We start from the raw sequence: 22922 nt of genomic DNA, 5'->3' as shown, positions 1-22922 counted from the left end.
GCATTCTAGTGGCTGTCTAATAAAGAGGTAGCAGGTGAGGTTAATTTTAATTATATATTTTATTTAACCAACTGTATTATCATTTGAACATGGAATCAATACAAAAAATTAATGAGAGATTCAGCACTCTTTCTTCCCAGGTCTTCAAAATCCAGTGTCTGACCCTGTGTGTCTCTGTTCAGGGCTGCCCTATTTCAGAGATCAGTAGCTACCTGTCACCAGGGCGTGCTGCAGGGATGGCACAGGCAGGACCAGGGTACAGGAGAGAGCTTTCAAGTGGTGACATATTTATCTTCCCGGGTGCTAATTTGGGGAAAGTGCTTTTAGTTTAAAGCATCACAAAAGGCACACCCACATATTAGTAACAAAGTCTCCTGGAAGCTTGTTGCTCTGCTTATTTTCCGGCACCTCAGTCAGCAAATGGTAAGAAGCTCTCATCGGTTCCCGGTGTTGGGGAGGCAGGGCTGGTGTTGGTGGTGAAAGGGTTCAGTTCTTGAGCTCAGGGCTCTCTGAGCTCATGGGGCTCCCTGTTTCCTGGCAAACTATTCCTCGGTTGGGGGTTAAGGCACCCCTGAAGGGCCTCTCAGATGCATGCCCTGCAGGAATCACTTAGCACTACAAACCCTGTGGTGGCCTCAATGGGCAGCCCAACAGGCTCATATGTTTGGTTCCCTGTTGGTGAACTGCTTAGGAAGGATGAGGAGGTGTGTCAGTGGGGGTGGGGTCTGAGGTTCAAAAGGCCATGCCAGACCAATCTCAATCTCTCTCTCTCTCCTTTCTCTCTCTCTCTCTCTCTCTCTCTCTCTCTCTCTCTCTCTCTCTCTCTCTGTCTGTCTCTCTCTCTCTGTCTGGATCAGGATATAAAACTTTCAGTTACTGCTCCAGTCCCCACCAGCCCTCCCACTGGCCACCATGCTCCCTGCCATGATGGTCATGGACCAACTTTCTGAAATTATAAGCAAGACCTCAATTAAATGCCTCCCTTCATATGTTGCTTTGGTCATCCTGTCTCTTTACAGCGACATTGCAGTAGTCAAGACAGACATCAATACAGAAATTCAAAAACTGCTCCAAGGTGGCTGCTGAGGGGCTGAGCGGGGAAGGCTGTGACCTCTCTTTCCCCCTTAACTGAACCAACTCCTCCACTGGGCTTGGGCTTGAGGATTCAGTGGAACGGGTATTTCAGACAATTGCAAGGAACAGACCTTGAAAACTACTCACTCAGTACAACACTCTTTTTAGAAACATAAACAATTTAAACCCAGAGCAATCAAATGGCTGATCACATGGCAATATGCTTATAGAGCCAGAATGCCACCGGTACCCTTCAGTTCTATGGAAATATGTTCCTTCCTGGATCACAGACTTGCTTCAGTCTGTGTCTTCCCCAAATCCACACAAGGAACTCTTCCCACAGTAGCCACCCTCAGCCCTAAGAACAGCAGCCCTCTGACACCAAGGAAGAGCTTGTCTGTCAAGAAGGCAAATGCTGATAAACAGTCATCATCTTTGAACCAATTAATACCTGAGCTACCCCCGGCTCTGAGGACATGCAGCCAGAAGGCTGCCTGTATGCTCCGAGTCTCTGTGACTCGAGGAAGACACAGTAGGCTAAAGCGACAGCATGCTCACCCAAGGAATAATTTGTTGACCATAATGCTACTGGGAAGGCATCATAATCTTTACCTATATTTGCATATGCCAGCCGTGAATATGAAATAGGAACCTTTAAGCAGGCTTCAAGAACAAGACACTCTGAAGCATCCCCGGGCTGTTCAAAGGTCACTAAATGTTATGTATAAGAAGATCAGAGGGGAAATTGGAAGCGGAATTGAACTTACTCAAAAGCCTAGTTTTAATCTACAATAATGGCAAGTCTGAGCCACTGCTCTACTACCTACAGAGACTAATGTGTAGAACGTCAAGTTTGGAATTGTGCCCAGACACCCAAATGGCCCTAAAACATCCCACTCTGCCTTTTCTTTACTAGGCCATAAGGTACAAAAGACCAAGATCTGCACTGAAGGACTCTGCAGAGCTAATCCATTTACCGAATGGTTTGGGAAAACAACAGGGCCTCTGGACTGTGATGCAGTGTGACTGCAGACTGTTTCTGTAGCCTGGCCACAGCAAAGCAGCCCTTGAATGAGGGCTCCCCCCCTCACCTGACTAGCACCTATGAGCCTGCCATTTTGGAACCTTGGACAGCCTTAGGTGTAAAAGGAATTCTTAATTGGGCAGCTGGCGGCCTTCTCAGAGCCGGACTGGGACCCTCACAGGACAATTTGCCCCGTCCTGCCTTTAATGTTCTGGCTACTTTGGGTGCCAATATGTAAAATGAGTTCTTAATTGGTCTATATAATAAAAGGCCAGAGTCAGAGATACAGGGAAATGCTGAGAGATCAGACAGGAGCAAGCCACAGCACACCTTACCTCCTAAGCATCTCCACAGAGATTAGAGCAATTTCCTATTACTGCCCAGCTATGTCACTTCCTGACTGTCTGTACAGACCTCCAGACCTCTACAGTTAGCTAGTGGCAAACTCCATTCTGTGACCCCCCAGACAGGCTTTATTTGTGTGAGAGAGATACCACTATACTTAGGAGAGTGTTCCTATGATGAAGTGGCTAAGATGGGACTTCCCGGAGCTAACCTGTAGGCCCATCCTAGTGGGTGTAACCACACAGAATGCTGAATCCAGGTGAGTGTGTGCTGCCTAACCCAGAGAGGCTTCCCCATCTCATCAGCTCTCAGAGCTGAGCTTGGCTGTCCACAGGCCATGGCAGGTCGCTAAACCCTGCTTCCAGGAAGCACTTAGCAAGCTTCCTGCAGAGCCATCTGGTACTGGAGATGTCACCATGATGGCAGAGTAAGGTAAACACAGTAGTCTTGCAGGAGCTACCCAAACCTAGCAGGGGACACTGTGAGGTCTGTGCCACTAATAAGAAGATGAAGGCAGGTGATAGCTGGAGGATATAATCAAAGGATGGCACACAGGTATGAGACGGGTTTAAGTCTCTTCTTACCTGATGAGATGCAGGACAAAGGGTTCATGCCTATCCTGGAATAAACTACAGACCAAGCTTTGTCTGGTACCCATAACACATGTGACCAGCAGGCAGAGGGGCAGAACTGGGCTCATACATGTGTACAGTGGCTAGCAGCATGCTCAGGAGTCTTGAACATGGCACGAATCCCAATGACCACTGATGATCAGAAACAGACCACTGCAGACCCGGAATGGCCTTAAGAAAATCTGTGTCTTAAAGCCCACTGCAGAAACCTGTTATTTCTGGTTTTAAAGATTCTTATTCTGTTTTTGGAAACATCATTAAACAACCAGTCTTGGTAGTCAGGTGTGATAAATTCAAACGTAAAATTACAGGGCAACCCCCACCCCACACACATACACACTTCAACTATTGTTGTATAGTTGCCAAGTACTTACACATTTCAAGTCTTGTTTCACTTGCTGAAAACTGTGATGGAATTAAAAGACACACACACACAGACACACACACACACACACACACACACACACACACACACACACACACACACACACACACACACACACACACCCTAAGACTCCGTAGAGAGTAAACTAAGCCCCAAAGTGGAAAATCAGCTGTCATCACCAAAGCAGAAACTTAAAAAGCCAAGGGCTCCATAAAGGTATGCTGGCACAGGTGTGAGAGCCCCTGTGGCCAGACACTTGACCTAGAGCTCTGGCAGCCCACACCTACATGGACACTGACCCTAGAAGTCTCTGGCTTAAGGGAGGAAGAGAAGGAAAAGTCTATTCTGTTCTTCTAACAGTTAATTTGAACCATTATTACAGTAGGTTGAAAAAAATGAATTATTTGATGTCTTTTATGAAAGTGTTTCCTATCAGTTAATTTCTGGTCCTGTGGTTTGGGCAAAGCCTCCCGACTTTACTTTGTTTGAAATGTCACCACCAAGACACAATGTTTTGAGCTTTATCTCTAGGAATAAAAAGGGCAAAAGCATGCGGCAAAGGACTTGCCTGCGTTTTAGAAAACACACAGAAACTTGCCCTTTAGAGTCTCCATAAGCTTTGTCCCTCCAGCAGCTGTTACAAAATTGTCCCTGGTAGCAATTAGCAAGTCCAGGCATGTCACATAATAGAATTTCTAGGGCTCTGTGATTAGGCAGCCAGACCTCCCCAGTCTCTGGTACCAGAGGGTTAATAAATGCATTAGATGCTGTTAACCTCTGGTACCTGGAGTCAGAGTGGCCTATCTGCCTTTTACCCCCTGTCTTGGCATTTGCAAAGCCAGTCTTGGTGCCAGCAGCACTCCAGTACAGAACACACGGCATATACATTTTTCATAGCTGGCACTGGAGTTCCCACATGCTTCTGCCCACTGTAGGCTCTGCAGGACTTTGGGGACAGCACAGGGTGTGAGCAGCATGCCCTGTCTGTTTATGGAATTGGAGACTAAAAAGTGTACCCTTGCAGAGCCTGGCCTTTACGGCCCCAGGACTCCATTTCTGTGGCAAAGCCAGTGTTTAATCTCAGATTTTTAGGCAGCTGTCAGCCAGCAGGGCATGGAACTTGTCTCTGTTCCCCTCCATGCAGGAGAAAAGCCGTTCCCCTCTCTGCCTTAACTCCAGGAAATAAAACCAGAAGAAGCTGCCCAATCTGATAGCAACAGACTGTCCAGGCTACAGCCAAACAGTCATAATTAATGTGCTCTGGTTCTTTTCTCTCTTGCTTTAGTGATTAGAGAGATTTGCTATATTAGGAACCTGTTCGCTTAATGACAGAATACAAGCAATAAACAGAGAAATACACAAGCTGTAAAACACAATCAACTTTGCTCTCACTAAGTACCTTGCAGCATCCATCACACTTGTCAATATCAGCTCATTAGCATAGTACCTCTTCTACAGCATAAACTGGACTCTGGCTGCCCAAAGCTACTGCAAGAAATCTTTCTGAAATAGTCCAGAAGTGAAAGTCCAGGGCTTGGATACACTTAAATATGCATATCTGATATTCTCTTGAGAGACCAAACAGAGGGGGAAGGGTGTGTACCTAACCCCAAGGGAAACCGAGCAGGGAAACCTGCCACACAGTCCTATTTCTCTCACTGTACTTGAATCACAAGCTTGCCCGATGATGTGCATTTACCGTTAGCACTTGTTATGTAATGAGTCTGCAGTGTACCTGGTCCGCGTCTGCCCAGATTAACTTCTTCGAGTACAGGGAAGACAGATGTTAGAAGCCTCCAGGTGAAACTCAGCTAAACTGTGAGCTGCAGCATTCTCAAGCCTTTCACACTCCGGCTTTTTGGACTTTTGTTCCTGACTTTTGGGAGAGTTTATTTTTTATTTTTTATTTTTATTGCCAGTCTGGACACAAGCAGTTGGCCAGCCTTTCTGACATCTCTCCACTGTCTACTTTGAAACTTTACCTTCCCTGCAAACTTGGTAACAACTGCTTGCAGCCACTGGCCTGGATAATTCTCAGTAAAGCTGGCATGAAGAAAACAATTGAACACATAAATAAGGCCTCCTCAGAGCCTTTGGGCCTGGCCATTTGTCTTTTGGAGCCTGTGCTTAGCAGGGGAGGGATCCACACTTCCTTCCAGCTGAAGGAGGGATTGAAAGGAGAGCCCAGGTGAACTGGGAGCCCTCTTTGAAAGGGTTCACTATCCCTGCTTAGTGTTTCTACCACGGAGACTGCACAGCTTGGCTTGACCTCCTCCAGGCCCAGAGAGCACTGTCCCAGCCTTCTCCTGAGCCTCAGTCAAAGGCTCTCATTGTGAGAAGAGCTCAAAGGCCTGGGCCTCACTCAGCCCCAGCTCCCAAAGATCCAGTTCAGGCTCCTGAAGACCCAGGGCGGCAGGCTTTGTTAGGTCCTAAGGTTGGGTGAGCAAAGTCAGCAGAGGTGACTTTCCTACCTGGAGTAGACCTGACTCAGACCCCAGCAGGACTGTGTTTAGATGAGGCTTCCAATAATGCATCCCAGAGAACTAAAAGGAAGTCAGACTACGGGGGCATCACACACTTAAAAGTAACATGGTCTGCTCTAGAGTCTATAAGGTCTCAGATTCAGAGTTGATCTGTGCTCCAACACCTACAGCAGAAACTCTCTTCCTTGACCAGAGAAAAGAACAATGGAAAACTCACGCATGATAGGTGTATCCAACTCTTTTACAGCCAAAGAGTTGGGGCCTAGAGGGCCATCTCAGCAATTAAGGGAATGTAGTGCTCTTGCTCAGAATCTGAGTTCTGCTCCCAGAACCCGCACTGGATGGCTGACGAACATCGATAACCACCTTTGTGTATGTGAACGTGTGTGTGAATGTGCTCATGTGTGCACGCACATACAACTCTGAATACTGACCAAGGGCACTTTCCTTTTCTTTTAAAGGACAAGGCCACCAAACAGAATCCTCTGGCTTTTGTTTAACCCAAGCTATGTTTATGAACTGAGAGCTACAGAATACCCAGTGTTTAATTTTCTTTCTCCGTTTCATTCATTCATTCATTCATTCATTCATTCATTCATAGTCAGATCTCAAGTAGCCCAAGCTGGCTTCAAACTTCTTTATAGTTGAAGGACTATGGTGGTGGAGGAGCATGTCAGGGGACAAGCTTGGGACACTGGGTGACTCTCACACCTCACATGTGATCACGTTCATGGAAGGACAGGCTGGCTTCTGAGAGGGTTAAGTGAATGTCTGTTCAGACAGATTCTACTGTAGTTTAGAAGTTGGTCCTGGTACTGGCTTGATTGGTAAAGAGGACACAGGTTTGGAAATGCATGTGTGTACTATGTACATGCAAGAGGCTAATATTAGGTTAGTCCTTTTCTACTATTTATTTATTTATTTATTTATTTATTTATTTATTTATTTATTTATTTTTTAACAGCAGTCTCTCACTGAATATGGAAATCACCAGTTCAGCTGGACTGGCTGGCCAGAGAGCTCTGGGGATGGGCTAGTCTCTCCCTTCCCACACCCGTGCTTCCACTGCTGAGGTCACAGAGACAGGCTACTGGCTTTCTTTTTGTTTTTTTTAATCAGTGTTAGTGATACAGAGTCAGGCTGCTGTGCTGGGTGTCTAGTACGTGGCCCACTGAGCTGTCTCTCCAGACCCTAGGAAATTCTTTCTGACATTGCTTATCCTGGCTTTAGACTCCAGCTGGTCTTGGATTGAGACAGGATATTACTATTAGTCCAGAATAATAGAAAATGCAAACTCTGAGGCGAATTTAGCTTCCATGCACATTATATGAAAGAGAAGTGGTTCATGATCATTCTTAAAATTTTAAAAATGGATGCCACGAAAGAGACATGAAACAGACATATATCCAGGAAGACATGCCAACACTCTGCATTAGCTAAAGCATCCCTTGGGTCTCTCCCTTGTCTCCTGCACATAAAAGGATGCTGGAAACCTACCCTTGTAATTCAACACTAATGGCAGGATGGAACAAAGCAGCCTGTAGACTGTGGCCTGAAGCTCAACAGGAAGCTGTACCTGAGCTCCCTAATTCCACACAATTCATCTTATGTCTGTTTTGCTTTTCCCCATGTTGGGGCAAACATAGGTTGCAAAATACAGCACAGAACTGTGTGTTTTCATTCATGGTTAGCTTGCTTGATTAGTAAAATATTCAGACAAGAAGCAATTATGAACAGTAGTTTAGAAAATTATGCCCAATTAACAATGATGCTAAACAATGTGTGAGAGACATTTTGGTTCGGGGTGTCTGCTGGGGGAGGGAGGGTGTTCTGTGGTGCAAACATTCAGCAGCAATGATGTAAGGCAAGGAGGAGGGGCATCTCTACAAAGACAAAAAGCATCTCTTTTCTAAGCATATGCAGTTGGAACTGCAAATCTGCAAGAGTGATGGCAAAGATTCATAGCTGTCCTCGGTGAGGAGTGCATGCAACAGCCTGTCTCCTCAGACACACATCCTCATCACATCAGATAATATTTATTAAGCTTCCCATTCTCCGGTACATTTATGTGCAGCTGAGTGAAGACCCATAATGATCTTATGACTTACAGTGGTAACTAGGGTTTTATATAAAAACATTTTTTAATTAAAAAAATATCTATTGTCTCAAGACCGGGTGGGCAGATACTTTTGTCCCCTCTCTGTTGAGAAGACAGTAATACTTAGTCCTGAATTAGGTAGGGTAAAATCAAAGTCTAATTTTTAAAAATTGTGCATTTTAGCAGAGAAAAATACCCAAGAAAATACACAGGAAATCCAAGTAACCTAAAAAAAAAAAAAAAAACCCAAAAACAAAAAAAAAAAAAACAATGCAGACTGCAACTGGTCCTGTTGCTAAAAGCCTCCGCTGAGAGGACTTGCTGGGGGTGGGCATCCCTCTCTGAAGAGGGTGGGCACAGATTCAGAGGTTATGACTCACTGATTGCAACCACCTGAAGTGCTACACAGAAATCTGAACACACACACTTCCTTAGACCTCTGTATCTTTGAATACTGGCTCCAGCTCAGACCAGCTCTGCCCAGAAGCCTCACACTAAACCAACCTTAGAAACAGACCTTGCCTGCTTCCTGCTGACAAATGAGCACAGTCACTGCAGTTACAGCAGTGACTGGGTCCCAGAGTCCATACGGACAGAGCTAACTGGATCAGGGACAAACACATTCCTGAACCCAAATACCAGGGGAACAATGCTTGCAAACATGGCTACTGTGAGCAGCCAGATGTCGGGGTGGACTGGGTGGGTGACTTCTGCTTTGTTAAGGGGCCATGTGGCAACTACCTTGCCTCGCCCCTGAGGTCCCTGCAATTGAGAGGCAGGCGCAAGAACAACATTTTGGGGGGAAACTCCCTCAACATCTGTTCAGTGGTTTCCCCCTCACTATTGTCCTCGGTAATATGTCTCCTCTAGGGGCTGAAATAAGGGAGGCAATGGAGAGGGAAGGCAGAGGCTCACAGCAGATTCCTCCATAGTAAGTCCCATGGTTCAAGCGCTGTGAAGCCCATTATTGAGGGGAGCGTGGTTGGTTAGAAGTGCTAAGGATAAAAGGTCAGGAGGGAATACAAGAAATTGGATTTATTTATAGTATGTGATCTAAGTGTGCTCAGAGGTATTCTCGTAGGTTACCGGGAACAAGAGAGCATATTTATAGCCAGGACAGGGCAGGCATCCTACTCCTTTTTATTAAGCATGTTTATTACCCGGCAATTGGGTTAAGCAATTGTCCAAGGCTGAATTACTGTCCTTCTGATGGGTTTGGCCACACTGCCCTCTGGACCACAGGCCCAGGTAGACAAATGGCTCTGTGCTGAGAGTATCGATGTGTTGGGGGGGGGTGCTACTCTTCATATCCCATCTCAGTTTTTGAGATAAGTGGTTGCAAACAATGCTAAGGAGAAGATGCAGTAAACGGGTGAACATAAACAAGTGGTCTGACCAGGGCCCACGTCTACAGGGAGCAGTCCTGCTCTGTAAAGCCCAAGTTCACTTTCAAAAGTCATCCGCCCAGGCCCTTCCTATCTCACGGTCAACAATGGGCCACTCAGGAATATAAAACAGTGATGGAGAACTCTCACAGAGCTGGAGGATTTTGGTCTGTTTAATTATCCCAACCCTCCTAGGCGGTGGGGCTCTCCAAGCCCCACAGGAGAGATGACAAATCCAAGGATCAAGAAGATCAAAAGATTCTTCATCTTAGTCTGTGGGGCACTCTGAATTTCACTCTAACACAAAGCACAGCCCCCTTCAGATTCATCTTCTCCGAGGATAACTCCAACACACAATCACCTCTTTATCTTACAAAAGCACCTTGGAGAACTAACCATCTCCCTATTGTTTGCACTATTCCTTGCCAATCCTCGGAACACTCAACACTGTATTTTGTTGCTTAGGAGACATTAGTCTAAAATGAGTCTGGACTGGAGAGACAGCTCTGTGGTTACAAGGTACTTGCTGCTCTTCCAGGGCATCTGAACTGGATTCCTAGCACCGGCATGGAGGCTCACAACCATCTGTGAACTCCAGCTCCAGGAGAGTGTATCTCTAGGCACACCACAAGCACGTGGCACACAGGCAAATCACCCACATACTTTAAGATTTAAATGAATGGAAGTGTTGGATGCACTCTTCACAGTATGCACAGCTATTATAAAACCAAGTGGTAGTGCAGGGCAGTGGTGGCGCACGCCTTTAATCCCAGCACTCGGGAGGCAGAGGCAGGCAGATCTCTGAGTTGAAGACCAGCCTGGCCTACAAGAGCTAGTGCCAGGACAGCCTCCAAAGACATAGAGAAACTCTGTCTCGAAATAAATAAATAAATAAATAAATAAATAATAAATAAATAGAAAAATCCAAGTGGCAATGAACTATTACCCCAGGTCCCTGGACTGCACCACAGAGCAGAAAGAGCCCTGTGTTCTGGCAAGTACTGATTCTATTACATACAGACAGTATCTAAGACAGAGGTAGTCATCCCAAGAGCCCTGCTACCAGATCCCTACACGGTGCTTCCCACAAGGCCCTGTGTGATCTGGCCTACAGTTACTTATTATATTGATGCCGGTTGGTCCAATGTCATACTCATGGCAAATTCAAAAAAAAAAATACAGTTGCAGTGACAAAATGAGATGGTGCCTTCTCCTCAATGCTATATGCCAACATTTCCACGATTCATAACGATAGCATGTAATTAAATTATTATACTGTAAGGCTCCCATTTTTTTGCTGCTCACTTCACAGAACAGTGAAGAACAAGCTATTTGGGAGTGTTAATAAGAGACTATTAGCTCAGGAATGGGAGTTGAGCCTCTGCGATGGAGGAGATGCCTGCGAAAAAGAAAATACTTCTAAAGAGAGAAGCAATTTACTGCCCGCTCAGAGGAGGCTCTTTGGCCTGGATGGTTCTTCTGTGTGCTTGCTTGACAAATAGGTTTATTCTATTTGCAAGAGATTAAGGATAAAAGGGGGGAAAAGAGAAAAATTGTGACTCGGAGTTACCTGCACTATGTGAGCTTAATTGGGACATATCTAGTTGAGAAAAATAGGTCTCTTTGTTGAAAGGCGGACATCTGGGTTCATTAAAGGTGTGCAACAGATTTTGATAAAAGCTATTTTTCTAAGTCATTAAATTGGCTTAAAGGAACTTTATATTCTCCTTCATTTGAACAATTATTAAACTATAAAATAGAATTGCACAATTGCAGAAACTGTAATCTGAAATTTTACAGCCAGCTATAAAATGCTGTATTATTAACTATGTTGAAGAAGCTCAAGCCCATTACAACTTTTTAATGAATTACAAAACCCTTTACTGCTGATAAAATAATCTTAAATTACAGCATTATGTATTCAAACAATATGCTGAACCTAAGCTGGCTACAAGACAAACACGCCAATCACAAAGAAATCGTTACCTGAATTAAGTTTTTACAAGCCCACAATCTGGTAACAGCTGCTCCCTGGAGGCAACCCAACACCTGATCTTCAGGCTGGCTGGGGCAGCAGGCTGGCTGGGGCAGCAGGCTGGCTGGGGCAGCTTGTCTTCTACCACAGGCACTTCTTCCAATGTCCCTTCAGCCTCAGAGTGGAAAGGCTGCACAGTGACTCTTACTAGGACCCCAGGGGTTTAGGCAAGGTTTGTGATGACAGCAATTTGTCCTTAATATCTTTCTGTAAGGAGTTAAAAGTTTCTATTTTCTTTTCCCTTCTTCCTTCACTCCAATTTCTCTGTTACTGAGATATTTGCGCAAGCACTATTTAACATGGGGCGGGGGTGGGGGGGAGATTATGCATATGTCCCTACCAGGAAGCCTGGACCCAAGATTCTGTTTCAGAGAGTTCATTACAGCCTGCTTGCTTCCTCAAACACTTCAGTTTGCACACACAAGTGAAAGCAATTAGAGTCTCTAGATTGTCAGTGGCCTTAATGGAATACCACACAATTTAGAGTTATGAATTCAAGCACTCTCTTGGTTCAAGAACTCCAAATACATTCTATAGGCAGCTCTTTAAGACAGTCTTTTTCCTCTCAGGGCTAATGTGGGTTGATTCTGGGATCCAGTTTCCCTATGAGCTCCTCTGCTGGCACCCAGAAAGAGGAAGATGAAATTCAAGGCCTCCACTATGCTGTGAGGACTTGGGCCCACCATGGGGGTTCTGGAACCATCTGGCAACTTGGTCCCCAGCTCTGCCATGGTAGTCAGGATAGGAGTCGATATCTCTTAGCACAGCATAGCTCCCAGATCAGGGGAATAATCTCACCCTGGGCACAAGAATATTGTGCAAGGGAAATGTTCGGTATACCCAATGTTTTTTTGTTTAAACAGGACAAAAACAACACTGAGCTGTAAAAGGTAGGTTACATTACATACAAATGGTGGAAAAACCCCAAAGATGGAAAGTTACTTAGATGGTTAATATTGTCAGTTACATAGGGGACAAACCTCTGGATATATATAGGAGGGATTATCTATAGTAAGTAAGATCCCTGGCATGTCTGTGAAGGAATTATCTGTAAGCATTACAGCTCCGATGGAAAGGGAATCTGGCAGTTGGGAGCTAAGGAATACCACAAAATCACTGTTAAGTGTAGCAGCATACAGTCCTGCTCCAGGGAAAGGTTTCCCCTATGTAACAACTCTGTTCCAGCAGGGGATGGTTTCCACAGCAAAGTTGTTACAGTTCTGCTCTGCTCGGACTCTGCTGGCTCCATTCAGGGAAAAGGCCTCACCCAAACCTCATTCAACAGATTTACTGGGAGGGAAGAATCCAAGAAGTTAGTTGCCTCTGCCAGGATGGAAAAATGCAGCTCTTAACTAAACAGGCACAGGACTTATACAGGGTTTCTTGGGGGCGGAGTTTTTCCAGGGTGAAGATTTTCAGGGTGGGAATTGGTCGGATTTTAATCCCTGAGCATGGACAAGGATTTCGTGCTCAGGCATTGGCTGGTTTTTGTGCTGAGTTGGTCAGGGGACAGAGTGTGTTTCTTTGGCTCTGGTTTCAGGGTCAGAGTGTGTTTCTTTGACTCTGGTTTCAGGGTCAGAGTGTGTTTCTTTGGCTCTGGTTTCAGGGTCAGAGTGTGTTTCTTTGACTCTGGTTTCAGGGTCAGAGTGTGTTTCTTTGACTGGCCCTTTATCCTTTATTATTTAGACTTCTTCAACTGAGGCGGGAAGATCCACTTTAATTGTGGGCAGCACCATTCTAAGGGCTGGGGTTTCAGAGTGAGTAACAAGTGGGAAGTGAGGTGAGGGCCAGCATTCACCACAGCTTCTGGTTCCTGACTGAGGATGCAGTGTGGCCAGCTGCCTCGGGTTCCTGCTGCCATGCCTCCGTGTCTATGACAGCTGTATCCCCTCCACCTGTAAACACACCCCTCCCTCCCGAAGGCCATGCCTTCGTGTCTATGACAGACTGTTTCCCCTCCACCTGTAAACACACCCCTCCCTCCTGAAGTCACTACTTGCCAGGTATTTTTGTGATAGCAAAGATGAAAGACACCAATGCCTTCGATTGATTTTGTGCGTCCCCAGGGCCTCTCTGCCTTAAATAAAAGGCCTTTAGTGTCCCAGAATCATGGACTCATCAGCGACTCTGTCAGGAGGCCTTATAATCAATCCTTTAACCCCAACCCTTCTGAAACCCCCATCCTTCAGTCCACCTGTGAGGACCCCACCTGTCACCCACGTGCCCTATGTTGAAAGTCTCCTTTGAGGTATCCCTTGCAGCATATTTACAGTGTGCTGCAGGGTCACAGACACTGCTTAGAAGAAAGTTGACAGTGAGGCCCCAGAGGTCTGTGGACTCCTGCCTGTCCTTGAATGCTAATGGCTCAAGCCTAAGTCAGCCTCGCCTACAGTGCCATTGACAGGTACCACTTGAAGGCACAATGCTGTTTTGGGAAAATTCCCAAATGTGGGTTTTGGGCAGTGATAGGGACTGAAGGTATCCCTTCTCCAGTTTATATGTTGTAACCCGGTAGCCTAGCCTGGTAGCAGCAAGAGGAAAGGAGTCTGGGAAGTAGTTAAACTGATGAGGTCCTAACAACGTAGCCCCAAGATGGAGCCTTTCTCATGAAAACACAGCAAGAAACACAATCTGTGTCCCACTGAACGGTGAGCAATTTCTGTTGGTCAAAGCCTATCTGTACCTTTATTACAACATCTCACATACACGAGGGCCAGCAGCAGCCATAGCCCCCACTCCCAACCCCACCTCACTCTTGCCTATAGCACGAGGAGGACTTGTTCCAATGAACCAGTTTTCTCTGGCATCTCTCTAGGGTCCTTACCACATAGGAAGGAAGGTGAGGGGATTTTGAGGCAGTCTTCAGAAAGGTTAGTTTTATCCTGCAAGGAGGGGCAGTATTCGGCAAGTCTTGGGACACTCTATGTTGTCACACTGGGGGAAAGGTGCTTTTGGAATGACACTAGACACCCCACAATGCCCAGGACATCCCTCATAACAATTATTCAGACCAAAATACCAAGAGTACAACACTGAGAAAGCCTGACCCAGGAGAACTGACCTAAATAAACTTGATTGAAAGCCCTCAGATTGCCCTAGAGAGGTGCAGCTCATGCCCAGCAAACAAAGCCAGGAGAAATACTGATTTCCTATCAAGTATGGGACTCGGAGCTGTCCCATGGTCTCATCCCTTCCCATCTATATTAAGTCTACATGTACAAAGCTGCACAGGCCACCAGCACCAGAAACCCCCTGGGAATTAGAACTGAAAGCAATGCCTGGCTCCTGGGAGCAGTTCATTTTAGAAAGGGTGGGATGAAGTCAATTAAGTATTTCTTAGTGTTGACAGCTCCCTCAAGCCACTTACAGCCAATAAAAGCTGGTACAGTTTAAACCCTGAAGTCATCAAAGCTCCAAGCAAGCTGTAGAGACAGAATACAAGGGTCCTATTGATACCTCAGAAGGCTCTTCTACCATCTTGCCCATCTCACTAGTAAAGAAGCTGGGGCAGCCAGGATAAGTAGGTAACGTTGCCCTGGTTTTCATGGCTAGAAGACACCAACATTTCCAACTCCAGCTCCTTAGGAAAACTGGCAGCATGTCTCTAAGACTGCAACCATATTTTAAACCATCAACTCTGACATGACAATTTTTTCCTAAGAAAGTATTTGATCGTCTTTCTTCCTTATTTCTGAGAGATTACCTCTAAATTCTTGAGATTTCTTGACAGTCTCTTTACTGTGGATCACACCTGAATGTGTGGCGATGGGATGCTTCAAAATAGAGGCTGGTCACCAGAAAACCCAACCTCAGGCTCTAGGGCTTGGGCTTTGAGACAGAGGAGGTCAAACTGACCTGACTTGCAGAGAATATCTGGGGAGGGCTAAAGATTATTATGTCCAGTCCCTGTGGGGCTAATGGTTCTGTTCCCATGCCTACTTAATGAAACTCCAATAGAAACATCAGCCACTGGGTTGTATGGAGCTTCTTGACTGGTTAACATATTCATGTGACAAAATAATGAAATGCACTTTGTCCACTGGGGGAGGACATCAGGAGAAATCCCTGACTGAAGCCCTCTCTGGTCTTACCATATTCCCACCTTCCTTTTTCTGGCCCTGATTTGTATCCTTTATAACAAAGGTATTAAGTGTAGCAATTTGCTGAGTTCCCAGAGTCATTCTAGACCCTGAAGCTTCCTGCAGATGCCTCAATCTGCAACTAGCTACTCAGACTGGTTAAGGGAGGAGAGTCCAGAAGTGTAGCTGACATCTAATGAGAGGCCAGCCTTGACGGGACCTCTGGTCTGGCGCTGCGAGCTCCTAGTGGTAGTGTCGAGATTGAGTTGTGTTGTGGTACACCAGTGGGCATCGGAACCGTCACCATTAACTTCCTTCATGTTAGTTTATGAGCTATTCTGACACTTCAATCTGCCAGATATTCAACAAGAATTTAGGGACTGATTTAATCTACAGTGATGAATAATGCTAGTGGGAAATGAAATGTTTAAAGTCCTCTGATTTAGGTTATATGGGACAGGCATTCTGAATGCATAAAGGAGATGTCGATTTACTCTATCTCCTCTCCCGACTCAGGCTATCTGTTTCTTAGGTCTCATCTGAAAAAAACGAAAACAAAAAACAAACAAACAAACAAAACCAACAATGGAGAGAGCAGCAGCACTGACCTCACACCAAACCACAATAGGATGAAGTGATTCAAGTTATCTCTACAATTGTTCTTGGGGCCTCTCTAATTTGGTGTGTGTGTACATGTGCATGCATGTGTGTGAGGGGAGCATGGGTGGGTTGCACATGGGTGTGAAGATGAACATGTATCCATATTGATGTGTAGGCCAGAGGTCAGCTTGGGTTTTGTTCCTCACTTTGCCATCTGCTTTCTTGTTAAGACAAGGTCCCTCGATGGTCTGGCGATCACCAAGTAGGCTAGGATGGTTGACCAGTAGTCCCCAGAGACTGGCTTGTTTCTGCCTCCCCATAGCTGGGATTATAAGCATAATTCACTAAATCAAACCCTTGATTTCACATATGCTGTTTATTAAGAGCTTGTGGTGGGTGACTTTTTGTAAATAAGTTTATAAATGTAAGCCTTTATCAAAGACTATAACCAGTGATGTATAAATATGGGAACGGCTCTAGTCCTGGGCTGTGAAACCTGAGAGGTGGGGCTGGTTCTCTGACACCATCTTTTCTGCAATGAAAAGCCTCTGCTGCTAACACTTGCGCCACCTGTTCCCCGTGTTGACATTTCTTAGAAGCGTATCGAGGCCCTTGGCAGATAGACCTGTTCTTGTGCCCAGGCTGGATGGGATCTGACTCTATTGAGGGCTGTTAGGACAGAGCCACGGAGAGAATTACGTAGGTACCAAGATGGAATCTGGAGCCCTTCTAAGGTCAAGAAAGACATGGACCTTTCTTTCTCTTTCTTTCTGCCTTGGATATCTAATCCTTCGTAGTCTGGAGTATAAAGAACATCCTACCCCTTGGTAGGGACTGTCTACTGACATTTAGTCAAAACCTCTAACAAAGTAAAACAAACAAACAAACAAACAAACACCCCCCCCAGAAACCTCAGGACCTTCAACATGCCTTTATTTCCTCCATTGTTGCCTCCTCCTGCATCCTTGGAACATTTTCCCTCGCAGCTTTATAATTCCCAAGACTTCTCCAAGACACTGCATACATCATGATGAGAGTGCAGCCACTTTCCAAGTGCCAGGGGTTGGCTGGCCCTGTGCATACTTGCACTGCTCCTTAATTAATACAATTGTGAAACTCAAATCATTGGCTGTGTTTGGCTACAGAAATTCAGAGAGGTTAAGGAAAATACTTCATCACAAAATATTGTTGAGGTCATAGTCAGCATTCTTGCTCAGATCTACCTAACTCCATGGAGCTAACTCCTCCCAGTAAGCTAATGCCTAAGGTGTCCAGCATGAGAAGTGCCTGGGGTCAACCCCAGCCTCCTGGGAAGGTGAAGCAGGTAATACAGTAACTCAGGTCTGAATGTCCTGCCCACAGAGCCCTCCCTCCCTCCCACCTGCCACTCTAGGACTGCCTTCACACCAGACATCTCCAGGAACCCTACCACCCTGGCCTCTCTCAGGAGTGTCTCTTCACCAATAGAAGATTAACGGGGCGCCAAAGCACCCCATTGCTCTGCAAGCATAAATTGCAAGAAAAACATTTAGAATATTGATTAAGTGCTTCATGCTCGAAGATTTAAATTTACCTCCTGTATTTCCAGGATTAGCTGACATAATGGGGTCAGTCTGCCGGCATAGATGATTTACAGCACGCCATTGGCAGCTTTCCTTTGAAAACTCAACACTTAAAAATTTGCACTTGGTCACAACCAGCAGAGCCCAGGGTATTTAGCAGGTTTGGATAATCACCTTCCCACTGTGAAGTTTCAAAATCAGTTCTGGAATGGTCAGGCCCTATGTGGAACAAATGGACACTATTTGGGTCCCATAGTGAAGCAGAAGAGGGAGGGGGCCTTCTAAATATAGATCATACTCAATATTCTCAAGCATAATAGGAAGAGCTAAGTGCACTGTTTTCCCTCCATGCGTTCCAGCCATCTAAGAATCCTAGGTGACATCCTATCAGAGTCCAGTTTGCAGTGCCAGTAGACCCTGCCTTTGGACTAGAAGGAAATGAGTCCAGGCTACGCTGGGAGACCAGAAGTGTAGACCTAGATTCAGATGCAGTGAGCCCACGGCCTCTCTGTGCACCTTCATCCCCTTGGGCACAGAGGGAGCTGGGTGTCCCGCTGAGGCCACATGGTGCTGATGAGCTCTGACAGTCACAGACCACTGAGGGTACCTACATCAGGGTGCAGGTACAGCAGGGGAGCCGACTCTGCATTGACAATTTGAAAGGGAATCACTCTTACAAAAATTAGCCATGAGGACTGACACATCTTTCAAACTCAGACAGCGGCCCCGCTGGTTCCTTCTAGAATGCTGTCTCAAGGATGAGCGGGAGGAGACCCAATCTGGGATGCATACTCGATGGCCTTTCTGTCTCACACTCATTGGCTCACAGAAAGCTAACCTGGTGGCTTGCACTGTTCACTGTAACACAGGCCAACTGCCCACAGTTCTCCAGCTGTCCTGCTAGATGTGGGCTGATGAGGTGCTGCTCTCTGGCCTACCACATCAGTATCTCAGGCTCGAAGCCCAGTCTGCAGGCTGCAGTGACTAGACTCTGGTAACGTCAGCCTATTACATCTACCAGCTCTGAGAATTCAACCAACCCCAGGAAAAAATTCAAACCAAACCAAACCTTGTTTTCTAGGAAGGTAACTCAGTGGGTGAAACTCACACCATGCAAACACCAAGGGCCTGTGTTTGGTCACCAGGGCTTTCTTACATAGAATCAGCCACATGCTTGCCAGCTCAGCACCAGGGAAGTAGAGTCAGGCCAGTCTCTACTGGGGCTCACCAACCAACCAGCCAAACCTAACCTGAAAGTTAAAGGTAAAGTGTCATCCCCTGTCTGGAATGTGGTGGGTGGCTTCCTAAGGAATAACATTGGAGGCTGACCTCTGCCCTACACGTGCACACTCATACTACATGCACACAAAACTACACACACACACACACACACAGGACCTGATGCAAGTGTGATAATTTGTCTCTAAAATCCCAGCACTTGAGGGGAGCAGGCTGGAGTACAATGTGAGACCCTTCCCTCCTAAAGCAAACAGGGCATGGATTTTAGCAGTCTTGGGAACCTCCCCCCTACAGATACCCAAAACAATGCCACTGTAGTTAGATTTAGATCCTAGAGGTCTTTAAGTAACACCATCAAGGGGTCTTCACTGGGTGTGTGGGGGGTGTGTGGACTGACTCTAAGAGGGCACAGTGATTCCAAACATTTTCCGATACCCACTTACATTCCCAGAGATGTTTGCTTTAAATAAGCGACAAGTACACTCTTTTGGTTTAAATACTCAAAGCATTTCCTGCTGCCAGGCCACTCGAGTGTACAGATGATGAAGTAATTTGTAGAATTATTAAGGTTTCTTTGTTTCTTGTGTGACCATTTCATACAAGTCAGAGGGATAGGCTAACAATAGCCCAGTTTGCATGACGCTTGTTACTACTATGACTGCCAATTAATTAATCCTGCCATGGGAGCTTGGCATGTTACCCCAAACCCGGTATTTTATCACCTCAGGGGGCCAACACTTGGACATCTCCTTGACATTTTATACTAATCAATCAACTTTTTTTTTTTTTTTTTTTTTTTTTTTTTTTTTTTTTTTTTTTTTTTTTTTTACAATAGAGCCTTCCCCAGCAGCCACCCATGAGCCTATGATCACCAGGCCCAAGGCCACCCATTCCCCCACGCAGGTCTGCTATTGGCTCTAGGCAGACTTTTGAAAAAATATATATTTATTCTTTTTCTGTCCTTCCAACGGGGAGTCTATCTCAAATGTTAAGATAGATTCTCCAGTCCCACAGAGTCTTCTCGTGTTATTGTGTATTTAAAAATATTACAAGAGGGTGCGTCTCTATGGAGGTGATCTTTAAGGCTGCCAAGGTCTTTGACTGTTTCCAGATTTGTTACCAATGGATCCCACGTTGGTTTAAGTAAGTTCTATTCTAAGTCATGACTCAGGCAGCAGGGACAAACACTGTTCGAAGATATTTCTAGGACCCCCCTGGCAAATGGTAATTCATCTACAGCCAGGCACGAAGGAAAGACAGGCATCTGAGGAGAATGGGCCTCCTGGGAGCCGTGCACTGAGCTGAGCCCTAAATCAGCCAGAGGGACCATGTTCTCAGGGTGAAGGCCCTTCACTTGTCACCGCCATCAACCCCCATTCTGTGGCCTTAAATTATCCTTCAGCTATTCTTCATGTAGGTCACCCTAAGGAGGTCATCAAGCTACAAAACTTTCACTGGCAAACTTTCAGTCACCCGTACCCTGTGTCCTGGACCTGAAGCCAGGAGTAGCCCTGAGTAAAGTGTGAACTTTAGATTTGCACTTCATTCCTGGAATGACCTTCAGCAGGAACTAGGGCAGCCTCCTTGCCTTCTTCCCTGTCCTTTGTGTCCTCTCACTGTCCATTCCTAATGCAGAAAGACACAGTTGTCCAAGTGTCATGATACACTGGCCTTGGGATGAGCCTGCCAAAGACAAACTGAGTTTGGTTAAGTCACTATCCTCAGCAAAGGATGCCTGCAGTGTCTGCTCCACAGGGGTGCTCTGAGGAGAAAGGGGAGAGAGAGGTGACATACTTGAAGGCATGAAATGCACTATCATTCACCCGCCATTTCCGTCTCATGCCAGTGCTCCTTAGCATGCCTCAGACCCCCATTCCGGAGCAAGGCCCAGCAACACCATTCATCTTTGTAACAGATGGATCATGTGACCTCATCATGATGGTCATTTTTGCAAGTCATGATGGAGCACCTACTCTGCCCCACTGCCCAGCAGCTAGGCAATACTTGTGCTCACTGGACGAGGAAGGCAAGGCTTAAAGGGTTAGCACACTGGTTAAGGCCACGATGCTAACACCTTCATCTTACATCTCAGTTGTAAAGACAAGTTCAGTGAAACTCCCAGACCTCCTCTCCCTAACGCCAAATGCTGCTCAGGTCTACTGTGTATCACAGGAAGAGAGGAGTAGCTGCCTTCTATCCTGAACAACTCAATTCCTTCAGCCCTTTTAGTGGAGAAGTCAACAGAGGCAACCCCAAGAGAGAGACATCACACTTTAATTTTACCTTTGTTCTTCTATTTACAAACCAGAGCCCTTACACTAGCTAACGCTGGGAGTGGAAAGGCATGGTTTCTGGGGAGATGAAGCTCAGGTGTTCACAGTGTTGCCAGGACAACTGTGCAGTGGTACACAGAGTCCTCCTGGCAGGATGGTTGGCAGGCATACCTGTGTCTGGAGCTGGGATAGCGACAATGAAAGGAAGCGGAGAAGCAGAGGACACAGAGTCATCTCTACTCACGGGAGCAAGGAGGGGAACTAGAGTGCCATGGTTTCCAATCTGAGATGTCACCTAGTTACCCGTCTGACCTTCCGAAACTGCGGGCAAGTTGCATCCTGCCCATTAGACTCTGTTCACTGAGGAGTGAACTTATGTTTCAGTTTTTGAATGTCAGGTCTATGCAGCTTGTACATCAGAGGAAATTGGCAATGGACTGTGGGTGGCACCCGAGTCACCCTTTGTGTATCTGAATGTGCACAGAATGCTGCAGATATTGCCGAAAGACAAGCTCTTTCCCTTAGTGACCAGAAAGCATGCCTGGCCCACCTTCATCAGCTTTGATGACAAGGTCATATCCTTCATCTGGCTGGAGTCTGAGGGTGGGAGGCACAGAGAGAGAGCCAAGGCTGACTGTGTGTGTGCAGCAAGAAGGGGAAGAGACAGGCCCAGAGCCCTGACCAGAAACAAGAGAAGAGACTGACCTTGTCATTCTGGATGTTAGATCCGCCTCCACCAGCCTGGGAGACTCAAGGAATCACTTCCTCTTTCAGACTCAGGGCCCTGCTGCAGAATGGAGCAGCAGCTGCCACTGACCACTCCCCGTGCTGCCTCCCAGCTCTGACACTCTGCAGAGGGGGATCTGGAGATGGCAAGGGCTCAGAAGGTGGTTCGGAAAAGCCAAAGAATGCTGGGCTTGAGGTTGAGCTGTGTGATCTGATTTCTCCCTGCTGTCTGCGGTGAATGAATATGTCTGAAACTGTGTGTGGGAGTGAGGACCCAGAGGCACTACAAGACAGACGCCAATGCTCACACGAAGAGCGCTGAGATTGAGGCAATGTTATACGGATTAGATGGAAGAACTGCCCAACACTTTCTAGAGAGCACGGTGCTTGTGGATGAAGAAGGCATTTCTAAGAATGCTCCAGAGGGGCTGACCCTTGCCAGGGAGGTGGAAAGGGAGAGCAACTCTTGTGCTAAGAGTGAGGTCCCATCACAATGGATTGAAAGTAGCACACAAGAAGTCCTGGGTTTCATCCTCGGTTCTGCGTGCATTAGGTATGGTGGCACCAGTCTATAAGCCCCCTTTACACACATAGCAAGTTCAAGGTCATTAGGGGTCACATGAGAGCCTGTAACAACCGGAACAGCAGCGAATAGACTAACCACCCATTGCCCTGGCATGGCAGAAGACAGAAGCCACCATGTGGTCACCTCTTCCCTCAGCATATAGGAACAACCATGGACAGATGACATTCTTGGATTCCCAGCACGGCTTCTGTGACCCACCAGCTCTGCCGACTTGAATAGAAACACTGTTCTCCAGAAGCCTGTGTCCTCAGATGCAAGGGCTGGATCACCATGTCTCAGTAACCACCCTTTCCCAATTATCCACAACAGGTGCACCCAAGGAGTCTGGGGGCATACGAGCCCATGCAAACCTCCAAATCACTAATATCTTGTTGGCAGTTGAATACTCACTACTAT

At 46.3% G+C, this 22922-nt stretch overlaps 1 protein-coding gene across 2 annotated transcripts in view; it reads right to left on the bottom strand.

Moving 5' to 3' along the window:
- Gfra1 (GDNF family receptor alpha 1) overlaps positions 1 to 22922 on the bottom strand; it is a 215274-nt gene that overhangs the window by 6129 nt on the left and 186223 nt on the right. The gene's annotated exons all lie outside the window — the stretch shown is intronic.

Source organism: Cricetulus griseus, chromosome 3, assembly GCF_003668045.3.
Source record: "Cricetulus griseus strain 17A/GY chromosome 3, alternate assembly CriGri-PICRH-1.0, whole genome shotgun sequence".
Lineage (NCBI taxonomy): Eukaryota > Metazoa > Chordata > Mammalia > Rodentia > Cricetidae > Cricetulus > Cricetulus griseus.
Note: the sequence above shows the minus strand (reverse complement) of the source record. Positions and strands in the feature narration are given on the sequence as shown.